Here is a 17,096-nt window from a genome sequence, read left to right on the forward strand (position 1 = left end):
CTAGTACCAATTTAACTAGGCATTTTCTACCTTAAGCAACACTCACTCAAGATAGATGTGGGCTAGTATGGAAGCCTGGAGAAGGCAGTGGCACCCCACTCCAGTACTCTTGCCCGGAAAATCCCATGAATGGAGGAACCTGGTGGGCTGCAGTCCATGGGGTCGCTGAGGGTCGGACACGACTGAGCGACTTCACTTTCACTTTTCACTTTCATGCATTGGAGAAGGAAATGGCAACCCACTCCAGTGTTCTTGCCTGGAGAATCCCAGGGACGGGGAGCCTGGTGGGCTGCCGTCTATGGGGTCACACAGAGTCGGACATGACTGAAGCGACTTAGCAGCAGCAGCAGCAGTATGGAAGCCATGGAAATAGAGATAGGCCAGGTGCTGTCTTGGGCTTCCCCAGTAGTCAGACGGTAAAGAATCCGCCTGCCATGTGGGAGACCTGGGTTCGACCCCTGGGTTGAGAAGATCTACTGGAGGAGGGCATGGCAACCTACTTCAGTATTTGCCTGGAGAATCCCCATGAACTACAGTCCTTGGGGTCGCAGAGTTGGACACAACTGAGAGACTAAGCACAGCACAGGTGCTCCCTTAAGATTAGCACAATCTTTTGTCATGATGTGTCTTTCTTTTTGTTCCATTCTTATGATACCAACTGACCATTCCTTGCATGTCTAGCCCAAATCCCCATTCTGGTTGGTTCTCTACCTTGGATGCTGTTGGAGAGGGCTATTCATGTCACAAAGCTGCACTCTGGTGCTGTGGGAGATCTCTGCAGGGCAGTCTCGGAGGGCAGGGACTGCTGGTGGAGCATGGCTGTGACTGGCTCCATGAACATCTCAACGCTATCCAATTCAGCTTGGATGTGCCACGTTTTACACCAAACAAAGAATGGAGAGGACACGGGTGCTATAGTACTTTTGTCAAAGGAGCAAATGGAAAATCTTGGCAATGAAAGAGGTGAAGGATCCTCTAGAGGCTTATTTTGGAAGAAGTAAAGAAGACTGGACGGAGCAGTTGAATCACATTCTAGATTAAAGAAAGTGTAGTCGCTCAGTCATGTCGGACTTGTTGCGACCCTGTGGACTGTAGCCCGCCAGGCTCCTCTGTCCATGGAATTCTCCAGGTTAAGAATACTGGAGTGGATTGCCATTTCCTTCTCCAAGATTAAAGAAAGGGGAGTTTAGACCACACTGGGGAAAGGTATTTGAGGTGTGTGTTAGAGGTTAAAAAAAAAAAGAGAGGCACTTAGAGCAGAAAGAGGATTGGAGACAAGGAACAGAGAAAGATGAACAATTTTTCATCCTCCTCTTTGGAGAAGCCTGTCTACACTCAATTCTCTGCTAGGAGTTCCTACAAGGGCAAGTGGTTTGTGGCCCTATAACAATCTTCCACAGAAATATTGGAGAGAAGGTATTTTCCCTTCCAAGCATCTCAAGGGTATGGGCTGCATTCTACAAAGGAGATTGGGAAAGGGTTAAGGAGAAATATTACTGCGTGGACCATTTTGACCATTTTCCTTTGTGTTGCAATTGAGTCATTCCCATGACCTTTTACCTGTGGGGCTCTTCTCTGGTCTGGGGACTTGATTCATACCAACTGCCCTGACTTGCTCTCAAATGAGGAAAAAAAATCTGAATGAAGAAACACAAGCGCTTTTACAACCCATCAGGTAACTAGAGCCATCACTGCACACAGAGTCGTTTTATTAATATAATACATTATGATCTTAATATAAAAATGCAAGCTGAACTGAAAAAAAAATGGATGAGTCTAAATGACTATATGCTTTTTTGCCTCTTAAGAATATTCTGGGAATGATATTTTGGTGGGGAAACATAAAAAGACCATCATTAAAAATTTAGTCTGTACATGAAAACTGAATTCTGAGGACAAAATAAGATGTTTCATGGTATGTGATTTACAGGAAGGTACTTGGCTTCCTCAGACACATGTGAGCTCTATTGAACACTCACTACAGCCATACCTGCAAGCGAATCCTTAATAGATGTTCCCTGGTAGGAAAGTGAAAGTGAAGTTGTTCAGTCACGTCCGACTCTGCGATCCCATGGACTGTAGCCTATCAGGCTCCTCAGTTCATGGAATTTTCCAGGCAAGAGTACTGGAGTGGGTCACCATTTCCTTCTCCATGGAATCTTCCCAACCCAGGGATCGAACCTGGGTCTCCCGCATTACGGGCAGATGCTTTACCGTATGAGCCACCAGGGAAGCTCACCAGGGAAGTTCCCTCATAGGAACTCTTGCTAAATGTGCAACTACATGTATTGGCTTTCCTTACATTAAAGTGGAGAAGAGGGATAAATTCGAAGTTAAGGATAAACGTATACACAATACTATATGCAAAATAGATAACCATCAAGGACCTCCTCTAAAGCACAGGGAACTATTTCAGTATCTTGTAATAACTTATAAAGAAAGAGAATGTAAAAAAGAACATATATATGTATAACTGCATTACTTTGCTGTACATCTGAGACTTAACACAACATTGTAAATCAACTACATTTCAATAAAAATTAAAAAAATAAAATGCAGAACTGTAATGTAGGTAAAATTGCTCCCTCCAAGCCAAATGATAAATTGCTTAATATGGTTACACATGTAATCATTTTCTGGGCATCTTAAAAGGAAAGATATACCATCTGGATGGAACTGCACATGTGTGGGATATAACGTGGGCTGGAACTGGCATCCTTGAATCAGTGTGCTCGCATCATTTAATTTTTCTATTTTACATTTTAAAAATTCAGTACAACTGTTAGGAGACCTATTTTTGTCTTCTCTGAAGCCAATTACATTTTAAGCTGGACCAGTTCAATAAAAATGAATTTGAGAAATATAGCCAACACAGAAAGAGGAAGCTAAATGTGCATTCAGTCCCCAAAATCACACATTTCCTTGCTCTGTGGAGAGAGGCTATTGGGTGGGATATTCTCGGCATTTGTTCATTTAAAGATGAGGATAACTCCCTTCCGCTACCTCCACGAGTGGGATGCAATGAGAATTTCATCAGAGGCTGTGTAATTCTGTAAATACATTCTTGGGAGTTATAGAAATTCTTACCCCTCCTCACATCAGCGATGAGTCTCCTCATTTGTCTTGGATGAATGAAGTCTTTTTCTAATTAAGCTGATAGTTACATTTTAGAGGAGGACCAGAAGACAATAAATTGAATTTTTTTTTTTTTTGGTTTTTGTTTTAGACAGTGCTAGAATTAGCCCTGGCTAATTCTAATGATTGACTCGTGTCTTCATTAAAGCCAAGTTTGATTGATTCTGCTTGTGCCTTTCTGTAGGGAGCCCAGAACAACTTTGTACATTGACAACATGTTGGATTTGCTGATGGCTTCTGATTCCCTGATATGTTCGATGTCCACAACCCCCCACCAGAAGTCCAGGTTGCTGTGAATGTGTCTCTCAGCTCCCACACTGACAGAGCATCCCATCTTACTTTTCCTTATTTCCTTTGCTGTAATATATTACTATATTCAAATGCAATTACAAAACAAGATCTTATGGAGTAAATATAATGATGTCAGTTTCCATCATCTTAATAGTTTACATAAGAGAGAAAAATCACTTCCAGAATCCCAGCAAGTCTATGCTGGTTCCCCCTCTTCTTTGCCTTTAGCTTCGAAGACTTGGAAAATCCTAAAAATTAAATTGGTTTCTTCTAATGCCTACAACGGAGAAGGCAATGGCACCCCACTCCAGGACTCTTGCCTGGAAAATCCCATGGACGGAGGAGCCTGGTGGGCTGCTGTCTATGGGGTCGCACAGAGTCGGACACGACTGAGCGACTTCACTTTCACTTTTCACTTTCATGCATTGGAGAAGGAAATGGCAACCCACTCTAGTGTTCTTGCCTGGAGAATCCCAGGGACGGGGGAGCCTGGTAGGCTGCCTTCTATGGGGTCGCACAGAGTCGGACACGACTGAAGTGACTTAGCAGCAGCAGCAATGCCTACAGATGGCAATGTCTTGTGCCCGGTCTGGCTATCATTTTCTTCCTTTAAAGAGTAGAGGGGAAATTAGGTATCATCAGCTTACGTGCAGCACCAAACTTCCAATAGGAAAGAGATCGCTCAGGAGAGTAAGAAAGGCTGTAAAATGTCCTACATCTGCACAAAAGAAGATAGCCTTTTCTTTTTTGGAAAACAAAACAAAACAAGAGTTTTCATTGTCACTGGGATTCTTCCAAACACACTTTCAATTCTAGGGGAAAAAAACAACAGATTTGTGTCTCTGTTAAGGAGATCATCATTTGAAGGCTTTCATGTTTGCACAAGGAAGGAAGGATGTTTATAGGGTCACCAGGGTAGATTATCTCCCCAAATTTTACATTAAATATACAAAGAGTCCAGCCATTCTCCAGCCCAAGATAGAATCAACCTGTCTCCAGAGGGGCATCCATTTCTCTCAGACTGTGTCACAACCAGCCAGCCCTCCAACCTACCTCTTTCTACCAAAGGGTAAGATTCTTACCTTGTCTTCTTGGTGTTTGTTAAATGTTTATTAAATAAATGCATGAAACTTTTACAGATAAAGCATGTCACCCACATCATCATAAAATGTGTCTGCTGTCCTGTATCATTGAACAGGCATTCAGAGAAGTCCTCCATACTGGGTTTGACTTCTCATTGTCAAGTTCTAGTAAATTCATGGCTTCAAATATGGTCCAAGGTTGTGCATTTTTCACTAGATAATGCAAATGAGGTGAACAGAGAAATGATCACGCTTTGGCTGGCGGAGGGGAGAGCTGCTCACTTAGCAAGCACCTCCGCCAGCAGATTGCTGAGCATTCTCCGAGTTTATTTTGCAGTGTGCGTAGGCCCACTTTGCTGGAGCAAGGCAACGGAGATGCGCTCTGCCAGAAATCTGGAGTAAGGCTTATGTTGGTGCCATAGAGGGAAACTTTCTTGTAGGGCATCATGTAAATCCGTCTTGGCTATTTTTCAAGCCTGCATTTATGCCTGGGTCAATAACAGGAAGAAAATCTGTTATTAATTACAATAATTTGAAAGGAAGTTACGACTGACCTCCAGCAGTCTGGCTTGGCAGCGTAAAGACTTTTACCACTCAGACTTTTGGAACTTGCCTGAGCACAGACATTATCTGCTGACCGCAGCGGAAGGTTTCTGTAGAGATACGCCCAGCTCTGGGTAGGCACAGTGCTCTAGGAAAGGTAGCGAGAGAGGGCTTTTGTCAGTGGAGTCCAATTTTAGCGTGTTTAAGAAATGTTCCTTCTATAAAAGAGTCAGTTTTATGATATAGTAACAATTCACCTGAGTGTAAACTTGAATTTTCAAATAACAGTTTTACCTGACATGACATGCTTCTGTACTTGAAGATAAATCACCATTTGGTTACAGACACTAGAATTAAGTAATTTCTGGAAATGAATTACCATATTGACCTTGTATAGACCTGGGAGGATGGCAGTCCAGGATGGGCCCATTGCCAAGTTTCTGTTTCATGTATATGATTCGGAATGTACCTCTTCTTCTGATTTATGATCAATCTGCTTTGATAAAACAGATTGTCTGAGTTATATATTTAATTGAATGCTCATTTCTTCAACTTTTTATTTAACAATGGGTACCATCAAAAAAATCCAAGGGTCTCCTGAAAGGTGGGGTGGAAAGACATTCATCCTTGAGTGAGGTCATAGACTCAGAGATATAAAAAACAATTAATGAAGCGCAGAGTGGGAGATTGGATTAGATGGTCCCCAGCTTCCCGTCCTGCCCACTTACTTGTTCTGGAAGAAATGGAAAGCCCACTACACTCGGGGCTCATCCAGTACGTTCACAGGAGCCCAGTGTTCAGTGATGACTCCTGCAGAAGCCATCTTTCCATCAGTGTGGGCAGGGAGATGACTGCACAGATGCCCCAATCTCTTTGTAAAGCTAGCCCTCTTAAGTGGCCCAACAGGTAGGCATGAGCAGAAACGTGCCTAAGATAACATGATGTTCTCCTTGTCATCCTGCCCTGCCCTGAACAGTCTCGGCATTTTGTTCAAGCCTCCCTTCCAGCATGCCTCAGAGCCTACCCTTCTACCCTTCTCTCCACTGGTCTTTGCACCTTTTATGCAGGAGGCAAGTCTCAGATATCCCCTTATTCCTCACAGATTCTAGGGCAATTTACCCAGAATAGGTACTCCGGAAATGCCTGAGAGGTTTTGGTTTTGCTAGTATTGCCTTAGGTTTTCTTCACCTTTCTTTCTTTAAATTAATTAGCAAACCTTTATCTTTGGCTGCACTGAGTCCTCCTTGCTGCTCATTGTCTTTCTCTGGTTGCCGCAAGCGAGGGCTACACTCTTGTTGCGGTGCGTGGGCTTCTCACTGCTGTGGCTTCTCTTGTCGCAGAGCACAGGCTCTAGAGCACAGGCGTCATAATTGTGGCACATGGGGTTCGTTGCTCTGTGGCAGATGGAAAATCCCCAGACCAGGGATCAAACCTGTGTCCCCTGCATTGGCAGGTGGATTCTCAACCACTGGACTACCAGGGAGGTCCCACTTCCTTAAAAATCATTTGAAATATGTTGCATGGTCATCATCATTGAGATTATGAAAGGACAGCATGTCAAGAACACCAGCAGATTTAATTTTGTTCATATAAACCTATTCGCTGTTTCAACTGCACAGTAGGTCACGACGGCAGATGTTTATAGTCTCCAGAACAATGCATAGTCTGGCACGTGGTACCTACTCAAGACATATTAATTGAATAAGCAAAAGAATTTGGATTGCTCTTTGCCAGACACGGTGCGAGGTGCAGGAGAGCCACATGAAATGGGTCTTTCCCTAAAGGAATTCAGACTTTACTGGATGATGACAAGGGCATAAACATCTGAGGCTTGTTTAGAGCTTTACCTTGTGTTTGTAGAGAGCTACAAATAAAAGTTGCTTTCAATTACATGGTTTCATTTGATCTCACAACCACATGAGGTTGTCAGCATAATAAGTTATTTTTTCTGTTTGTCAGAATTTTAGCTCTTCTCCCTCTTCTCCTTAAATACAGATGTTTTCCTGTTATTTCCATATTTCTTTACTATAAAAAATACAAGAAAAAAGACAAGATCTATATCTCTCTGTGTGTATGCACACACGCATAAAACACACAAACATATGTATTCTATATTTTACTTTGAAACTTTTTCCTGACGTCATCTTTGTTTTTTCACATAAACATGGATTAATACCCACAGAGTTCCAGGCTTCATCAGAGGTTTTGGTGAATAGAAAGTCAAATATGGAGGTTTCTGTTCACAAACTTGCAGTCAAGAAAGGGAGTCTAAAATTAAATCAACAATGACAATAGAGACCTGTAGAAAAGAAAACAACACTTTTTATAAAACTAGAATGAAAGTGAAGTGAGATGGGGTGAAAATTGGAGGGAAGCCAGATTGAAGGTCAAGAAGAGAGAGAATTTCAAGTATTGAGAGCGTCAAGATCGACTCCCATCTCACACCATATATAAAAATTAGCTCAAAATGGATCAAAGCCATGAACCTTAGGATAGTGGAACACTGGAATTCCAGATATGAAGAGCCATACACCAGATTCATGGATGCATATTATATCAGATAACCACGCCATCAGGAGGGTTGAACAGAACTAGGGTGGAGAGCAACATTGTGAAGTAGGTGCCAAAATGCTCCACAAATGTGTGGGAGAAACTGAAAAATCAGCAGCTTACAGTGACGAAGACGGATAGAATGGCCTTGTTGTGTATGCCATCTGTGTAGTTCATTTTCCTAATACTACAAATGTTTTCCTTGTTGCGATCTACTTTATATACAGTTATACTTTTGTAACTGAGGATTATATCTATGCTTATAACATATTTATGAATCTCTTGCTACATTTCAGTTGTTTCAAATTTTTCAATATTAAACCTATTTAGTAAATGTAATTTAGTCTCTTTAATTCTGCGTATATTTGCAACCAAAATTGAAGACAACTTTCAGTTCAAACAATGGTTTTGCCTTTTAATTGAACAACTGTGATCACATTTCATAATGTCACTCTGTTGACTGGTTAAACTAATTTTATTCCCACCATTCAAGGCATTGGCCCTGCCCTGGTTATCATTTCGGGTTCCCAGCCCACTAAGAGAATGTAGAAGATAGGTAGGTAGGGCATGCTCAGCACTTTAGATGAACAGTTAGCTATTTTTCTGGTTTCCAAATTGAGAATAAAGTATTCTGAGTTTCTTCTGACCAGGGAATTTGTCAGATCTGATCTGTGAGGTGATCTAAACAGTCAATTAGAACTTCAGGCACAAATATGTCTGAGTGTATGATAGCTGTTTGAAGCTATTTGGAGTGGTTTATGACTATGTCTAGATGAGAAATAGAAAGTAAATTTCTGGATTAATTGTTGGAAAATCAGGAATGGTTCTGAATACCTAAGAGAGGCATATAAGTCCAGAAATCCCAGTAAATCAATGGAAACCTAGGCTTCAAGGAGGGAAGCAGAAAATGGTGAAAAATGGAAAAATTTGTGTCAGCAGGTAGACTGCTAAGATTATCAGGAAGAAAGTCTCCACTGGAAGTTGGAGGAGTAGGTCTTTTTTGTGGTTTCATATTGGGAGGGAAAAGGGTAAGGGGTAGAGGGTCAGGAGGAGGTTAGCATGTGCTGGGAATAAAAACTGGATACAATTAGAACAGCAAAGGACTAAACCTTCACGGAGAGCCAGCTCTATGCCAAGCATATTAATAAATTACTCTATTTAATCCTCACAATGATTATGTAATAGAGGTATTCTCATCAACTAGAATTAGGTTTGGCTGCTGATAAGAGAAAATTCTAAACAAGGCTGGCTTAAACAATATTTCTTGGCACAGTTATAAGAAAGTGAATGAGTCAGTCCAGGGCAAATGTGACAGCTCCATGGTATCCCAAGGGACTTGGACACTAGCTTTTCTTTTCTAATGTTCTTAAAGAATTGCTTCATTAAGATCACAAGATGACTGCCAGAGCTCCAGCCATCACATCTGAGTTCCAAGCATCAGGAAGGAGGGAATGTGAAAGAGTTTCTTCCTCAAATAGTCCTGCTTTTAGGAAGTCTTCCCCAAATGTAAATTGGGCCAGCCACTATGGAAAACAGTATGGATATTTTTAAAAAAATAAACTTAGAACTACCATGATCGAACAATCCCACTTCTGGATAATATCTGAAGGAAATAAACCATTATCTCAAACAGCTATCTAGGGATGGGGAGGGGGCAAAACGTGTGAAGGGAGTCAAAATGTACAAACTTCCAGTTATGAAATAAACAAGTCTTGGGAATATAATTTCCAGCATGCAACTATAGTTAATAATACTGTATTGCATACTTTAAAGTTGCTGGGAGAGTAAGTCTTATAAGTTCTTACTTCAAGAAAAGAATGCTATATATTGTGACAGATGTTAACTAGGCTTATTGTGCTGATCACTTCATAGTGTGTATGAATATTGAATCATTATGCTGTATACCTGAAACTGACATAATCAGATCAGATCAGTCACTCAGTCGTGTCTGACTCTTTGCGACCCCATGAATCGCAGCACGCCAGGCCTCCCTGTCCATCACCAGCTCCCTGAGTTCACTCAGACTCACGTCCATCGAGTCAGTGATGCCATCCAGCCATCTCATCCTCTGTCGTCCCCTTCTCCTCCTGCCCCCAATCCCTCCCAGCATCAGAGTCTTTTCCAATGAGTCAACTCTTCGCATCAGGTGGCCAAAGTACTAGAGTTTCAGCTTTAGCATCCATCCTTCCAAAGAAATCCCAGGGCTGATCTCCTTCAGAAGGGACGGGTTGGATCTCCTTGCAATCCAAGGGACTCTCAAGAGTCTTCTCCAACACCACAGTTCAAAAGCATCAATTCTTCGACGCTCAGCCTTCTTCACAGTCCAACTCTCACATCCATACATGACATAGCCTTGACTAGACGAACCTTTGTTGGCAAAGTAATGTCTCTGCTTTTGAATATGCTACCTAGTTTTGTCATAACTTTCCTTCCAAGAAGTAAGCGTCTTTTATTTATTTATTTATTATTTTTTTTTTGCGTCTTTTAATTTTATGGCTGCAGTCACCATCTGCAGTGATTTTGGAGCCCAGAAAAATAAAGTCTGACACTGTTTCCCCATCTATTTCCCATGAAGTGGTGGGACCGGATGCCATGATCTTTGTTTTCTGAATGTTGAGCTTTAAGCCAACTTTTTCACTCTCCTCTTTCACTTTCATCAAGAGGCTTTTGATTTCCTCTTCACTTTCTGCCATAAGGGTGGTGTCATCTGCATATCTGAGGTGATTGATATTTTTTCCCGGCAATCTTGATTCCAGTTTGTGTTTCTTCCAGCCCAGCGTTTCTCATGATGTACTCTGCATATAAGTTAAATAAACAGGGTGACAATATACAGCCTTGACGAACTCCTTTTCCTATTTGGAACCAGTCTGTTGTTCCATGTCCAGTTCGAACTGTTGCTTCCTGACCTGCATATAGATTTATCAAGAGGCAGGTCAGGTGGTCTGGTATTCCCATCTCTTTCAGAATTTTCCACAGTTTATTGTGATCCACACAGTCAAAGCCTTTGGCATAGTCAATAAAGCAGAAATAGATGCTTTTCTGGAACTCTCTTGCTTTTTTCCATGATCCAGCGGATGTTGGCAATTTGATCTCTGGTTCCTCTGCCTTTTCTAAAACCAGCTTGAACATCAGGAAGTTCACGGTTCACATATTGCTGAAGCCTGGCTTGGAGAATTTTGAGCATTACTTTACTAGTGTGTGAGATGAGTACAATTGTGCAGTAGTTTGAGCATTCTTTGGCATTGCCTTTCTTTGGGATTGGAATGAAAAAATATAATAATATAATAATAACTGACATAATATTGTATGTCAATTATGCCTTAATAAAAAAAGAAAGAAGTAAAAAAGAGATAGCTGTTCTCCCAAGTTCATTGCAGCATTACAACATCCAAGACACGAAAACAGATCAAGTGTACATCCACAGATGAATGGATGAAGAAAATGACGTTTATATTATATTTTTATATGGCACATTATACAAATGTTACAAATGCCATATACATATACATGCAGAAGTATTGTTTAGTCATTAAAAAGAAGGAAATCCTGCTGTTTGCAACAACTTGAATGGACCTTAAGAGTCTTATGCTAAGTGAAATAAGTCAGACAGAGGATGATGAATACTGTAGGATCTCACTTATATGTGGAATCTGAACAAGAAAAACTCATAGAAATAAGGAACAGATTGGTGGTTTCCAGGGTTGAGGGGGAAATGGATATTGGTCAAAAGTACAAACTTGAGTTAGAGGATGAATGGGCCCTGGAAAAACGTGTAAGTCATGGTGACTACAGTTAATAAGATTGTATCTTATACTTGAAAGTTTCTAAGAGGGTAGATCTTAAATGTTCTCACCACACACACAAAACAAGATAAGTACATGAGGTGATGGGTGTGTTAACTAATCTCAATGAGGTGATCATTTTGCAATACATATGTGTATTACATCATCATGTTGTACACCTTAAACTTGCATGATGTTGTATGATAATTATGTCTGTGTAATATATAGATGGGCTACCCTGGTGGCTCAGATGGTAAAGAATCCGCCTCCAACATGGGAGGCCTGGGTTTGATCCCTGGGTTGGGAAGATCCACTGGGTATGGCAACCCACTCCAGTATTCTTGCCTGGAGAATTCCCATGGACAGGGGAGCCTGGCAGGCTATAGTCCATGGGGTCACAGAGAGTCAGACACAACTGAGTGACTAAGCACAGCACAGCACAGTACATATAAACACACAATGGAATATTACTCAGCCGTAAAAAGGAACAAAACTGATTCATTTGTGTAAAGTGTATGACCCAAGAGTTTGTCATACAGAGTGAAGTAAGTCAGAAAGAGAAAAACAAATATAGTATATTAACACATGCCCCAACCAGTAATGCTGAGAAAGCTGAAGTTGAATAGTTCTATGAAGACCTACAAGACCTTCTAGAACTAACATCCCCAAAAGATGTCTTTTTCATAATAGGGGACTGGAATGCAAAAGTAGGAAGTCAAGAAACACCTGGAGTAACAGGCAAATTTGGCCTTGGAATTCAGAATGAAGGGGGCAAAGGCTAATAGAATTTTGCCAAGAGAATGCACTGGTCATAGCAAACACCCTCTTCCAACAACACAAGAGAAGACTCTACACATGGACATCACCAGATGGTCAACACCAAAGTTAGATTGATTATATTCTCTGCAGCCAAAAATGGAGAAGCTCTATACAGTTAGCAAAAACAAGACTGGGAGCTGACTATGGCTCAGATCATGAACTCCTTATTGCCAAATTCAGACTTAAATTGAAGAATGTAGGGAAAACCACTAAACCATTCAGATATGACCTAAATCAAATCCCTTACAATTACACAGTGGAAGTTAGAAATAGATTTAACGGACTAGATCTGATAGACAGAGTGCCTGATGAGCTATGGACGGAGGTTTGTGACATTGTACAGGAGACAGGGATCAAGACCATCCCCAAGAAAAAGAAATGCAAAAAAACAAAATGGCTGTCTGAGGAAGCCTTACAAATAGGTGTGAAAAGAAGAGAAGTGAAAAGCAAAGGAGAAAAGGAAAGACATACCTATCTGAATGCAGAGTTCCAAAGAACAGCAAGGAGAGATAAGAAAGCCATTCTCAGTGATCAGTGCAAAGAAATAGAGGAAAACCACAGAATGGGAAAGACTAGAGATCTCTTCAAGAAAATTAGAGATACCAAGGGAACATTTCATGCAAAGATGGGCTCAATAAAGGACAGAAAGGGTATGGACCTAACAGAAGCAGAAGATATTAAAAAGAGGTGGCAAGAATACACAGAAGAACTGTACAAAAAAGATCTTCATGACCCAGATAATCACGATGGTGTGATCACTCACCTAGAGCCAGACATCCAGGAATGTGAAGTCAAGTGGGCCTTAGGAACCATCACTACGAACAAAGCTAGTGGAGGTGATGGAATTCCAGTTGAGCTATTTCAAATCCTGAAAGATGATGCTGTGAAAGTGCTGCACTCAATATGCCAGCAAATTTGGAAAACTCAGCAGTGGCCACAGGACTGGAAAAGGTCAGTTTTCATTCCAATCCCAAAGAAAGGCAATACCAGAGAATGCTCAAACTACCACACAATTACACTCATCTCACACACTAGTAAAGTAATGCTCAAAATTCTCCAAGCCAGGCTTCAGCAATATGTGAACTGTGAACTTCCAGATGCTCAAGCTGGTTTTAGAAAAGGCAGAGGAACCAGAGATCAAATTGCCAACATCCTCTGGATCATGGAAAAAGCAAGAGAGTTCCAGAAAAGCATCTATTTCTGCTTTATTGACTATGCCAAAGGCTTTGACTGTGTGGATCACAATAAACTGTGGAAAATTCTGAAAGAGATGGGAATACCAGACCACCTGACCTGCCTCTTGATAAATCTATATGCAGGTCAGGAAGCAACAGTTAGAACTCGACATGGAACAGCAGACTGGTTCCAAATAGGAAAAGGAGTACATCAAGCCTGTATAGTGTTACCCCGCTTATTTAACTTATATGCAGAGTATCTTATGAGAAGCACTGGACTGGAAGAAACACAAGCTGGAATCAAGATTGCCGCAAGAAATATCAATCACCTCAGATATGCAGATGACACCACCCTTATGGCAGAAAGTGAAGAGGAACTCAAAAGCCTCTTGATGAAAGTGAAAGAGGAGAGTGAAAAAGTTGGCTTAAAGCTCAACATTCAGAAAACGAAGATCATGGCATCTGATCCCATCACTTCATGGCAAATAGATGGGGAAACAGTGGCTGACTTTATATTTTGGGGCTCCAAAATCACTGCAGATGGTGACTGCAGCCATGAAATTAAAAGACGTTTGCTCCTTGGAAGGAAGGTTTTGACCAACCTAGACAGCATATTAAAAAGCAGAGACATTACTTTGCCAACAAAATTCTGTTTCGTCAAGGCTATGGTTTTTCCAGTAATCATGTATGGATGTGAGAGTTGGACTATCAAGATAGCTGAGCACCGAAGAATTGATGCTTTAGAATATTGGTGTTGGAGAAGACTCTTGAGAGCCCCTTGGAGTGCAAGGAGATTCAACCAGTCCATCCTAAAGGAGATCAGTTCTGAGTGTTCATTGGAAGGTCTGATGCTGAAGCTGAAACTTCAGTACTTTGGCCACCTGATGTGAAGAACTGACTCATTTGCAAAGACCCTGGTGGTGGGAAAGATTGAAGGCAAGAGGAGAAGGAAACAACACAGGATGAGACAGTGGGATGGCATCACTGACTCAATGACTTTGAGTGAACTCCGGGAGTTGGTGATGGACAGGGAGGCCTGGCGTGCTGTAGTCCATGGGGTCGCCAAGAGTCGGACGCGACTGAGCACCTGAACTGAACTGAACTGAACACATATATATGGAGTCTAGAAAAATGGTACTGATGAACCTATTTGCAGGGCAGGAATATAGACACAGATGCAGAGAATGGACTTGTGGACACAGAGGGGGACGGAGGAGGAGGGACAGTTGAGAGAGTGGCACTGACATCTATACACTGCCATGTGTAAAATAGATGGCTGGTGGGAAGCTGTTGTATGGCACAGGGAGCTCAGCTCTGGGCCCTGGGATGACCTGGGGGGTGGGGACACTGGTGTTATGGAAGGTGGGAGGGAAGCTCAAAAAGGAGGGGATATATATATATATATATATATGATTCTCATTGTTGTATAGCAGAAACTAACACAACACTGAAAAGCAATTATATTCCAATCTTAAAAAAAGCTAGGAAAAAAGTCTGTCTAGGAGTTCCACAATTTCCCCCTACATCTTAGGATTAAGTATTAATACTTAAGGTCACCTCTAGCCACATTTAACTGCCCAGGGAACCTGACTTTGTCATAACTTCACTCGGTACAATGTTTCCTCAAATGAGAAACAGGGTCCTGCTAGTAAGAAAGAGAGGAGAACAAGCTCGCAGTTTTGGACGCTTCTTTCTCTTATCTTCACTGTGTCTTTGGAGAAAGTAGGGCTCAGGGCATCACCCAAGGTCACATGGCTGACAAGCGGAGGTGTCAGGATTAGAACACAGGTCTGTCTGGCTCCACAGCTTCCTTTTGTTAAGTGGCATCAACGCTCAACAGAATAGTCTACTCATAGAGTGGAAGACGAACCAAAAACGTCAGGGTTGTGCTTTGAGCCCGAGAGATGGTTCCTTCATCCTCACCGCCCTAAATGGATGAAGTTAGACTCTGGCCTGCGTATCATTTTTCATCTTCAATATACTCTTGCTTTTTAGTCCTTGAGCCATTCCACTTCTACGAACTTCACATATGGAAATAATTAAAATGGGTGCAAAGATTTATGTGCTAGGATGTTCACTGAAACCTTATTTATAATAGTGGGAAATTAAAAACAACCAAAATACCCAACAAAGGAAATTGGTTAAATTACAGAATGCTGAAGCATCCATATGGTAGAACACATTGCAACCATTAGAAATCATGTTCTTCAAGAATATTTAAGGACATGCATGATAGAGCTCATAAGTTATGTTAAAAAGATTAAAAATAGTAATCGCTGTGATCTCAGTTTTATAATATATGTGAATAGAGGCATAGGAAGAAACCTGGAAGAATAAGCTTGTTCACAGTGGTTCTTTTGTAAATGATGGGAGTATTAATTATTTTACTTTTTATTTATGCTTTTCTGAATTTTCCAAATTTCTACCATGAATATGTATTACTTTTGTAATCAGAAAAAGCTTACACGTGTCATTTGGAAATATGCTTCCTCCTTTAGAAAAACAGTTTTGTTATTCTCAAGTTGACTGGCTAAGATGTTTAGCATCGTCAAAGTGCTAGTATGAAGAAGGTTACAGCAGACTGACTCCAATAAATATTTATTGAGCGCTGGTGGTATGGAAGCTGCTGTTCTGGGAATTGCGGGAATACAGCACACAGGGTACAAGCCACAGAGATGAGCAAGCCAAGCTCCCTGCCCTCCAGAGAAGTCTCTCTCTCAGGACCCTTCTTGGGAGGTGATGGTCACAGTGTAGGGCCTCAGGCCATTGTGGGGTGACAACTGAGGCAGAAAGACATGATCTGAGACTGTGTTTTAAGAATGCAGTAAACATGTCATGTCATTATTTTTAATTAATTATTTAAAAAAAATTTTTGGCTACACCGCACAGCATGTGGGATCTTAGTTCCCTGACCAGGGATCAGACCTGTGCCCTCTGCCCTGGAAGTGCAGACTCTTAAACTATTGAACCATCTCATCTCGTTATTCTATGCCTAGTTCCCCTTTCTCTATGTCAGGCGTAGTCCATGCAGACTGAAGTCAGCTTGGGCTACTCATCAACACAGCTTACTCACCTGGTCTCCCCACAGGGACCCAAGACCCTTGAAGGAGAGAGTCACCCACCCAGTCAACCCTCCTAAGGAAGAGTCCATCTCGCTCCAGACAACAGTAATGCAGCAACAATAATCAACAAACAAGTGAACCCAGGAGTGGGATGAGGTTTCTGTGTGGTTTCTATGTAGTTAATAAAGCATCACTATGCAACAAATTACCTGGTCTGTGCTTGAATCCTGGCCCCACTGTTTATCAGGATTTGAGGGGGGAAAAATCCATTTTCTTCCTAGTTTCAACTGGTGAGAATGCTGAGCCTCATTTGGGGATGAGAAAGCTTTTAGAATCAGGCAGTATTTCTCTTGCTTTGAACCCATCAGATTTGTTTCTCAGTGGGCCTCTCTGAACTCTGCCTTTGGTCCTAGTAAGAGAACTTCTTGTAGCAGGGTCCCCAGAACCAGCTGGAAGAGAACCTCACCCTCTGCTTGTGTTCCAGGTTCACCAAGAGGACGAAAATTTACCAGACATGTGCTAGGGGGCTTTGCTTCTCCCCTGTACTCGCCAAGCCTGTGTCACAGTGCTGTCTGCGAATGGCCTTTTCTCTGTCTGCATGGTCCTGCATGTTTCTCCTTCTGAGTGTATTCTAGGTTTTTGCCCATAGCTGTGGTG

General features: G+C 41.6%; 1 long non-coding RNA gene across 1 annotated transcript in view; it reads left to right on the forward strand.

Annotated features, from left to right (window-relative positions):
* LOC133259016 (uncharacterized) overlaps positions 1-16,701 on the forward strand; it is a 39,102-nt gene extending 22,401 nt beyond the window's left edge. Inside the window, exon 6 of the long non-coding RNA XR_009740231.1 lies at positions 16,466-16,701. This is a non-coding gene — a long non-coding RNA (uncharacterized LOC133259016). The remainder of the gene's footprint in view (positions 1-16,465) is intronic.
* Positions 16,702-17,096: the final 395 nt, after the last annotated feature.

This window comes from Bos javanicus, chromosome 13 (genome assembly GCF_032452875.1).
Source record: "Bos javanicus breed banteng chromosome 13, ARS-OSU_banteng_1.0, whole genome shotgun sequence".
Taxonomy (NCBI): domain Eukaryota; kingdom Metazoa; phylum Chordata; class Mammalia; order Artiodactyla; family Bovidae; genus Bos; species Bos javanicus.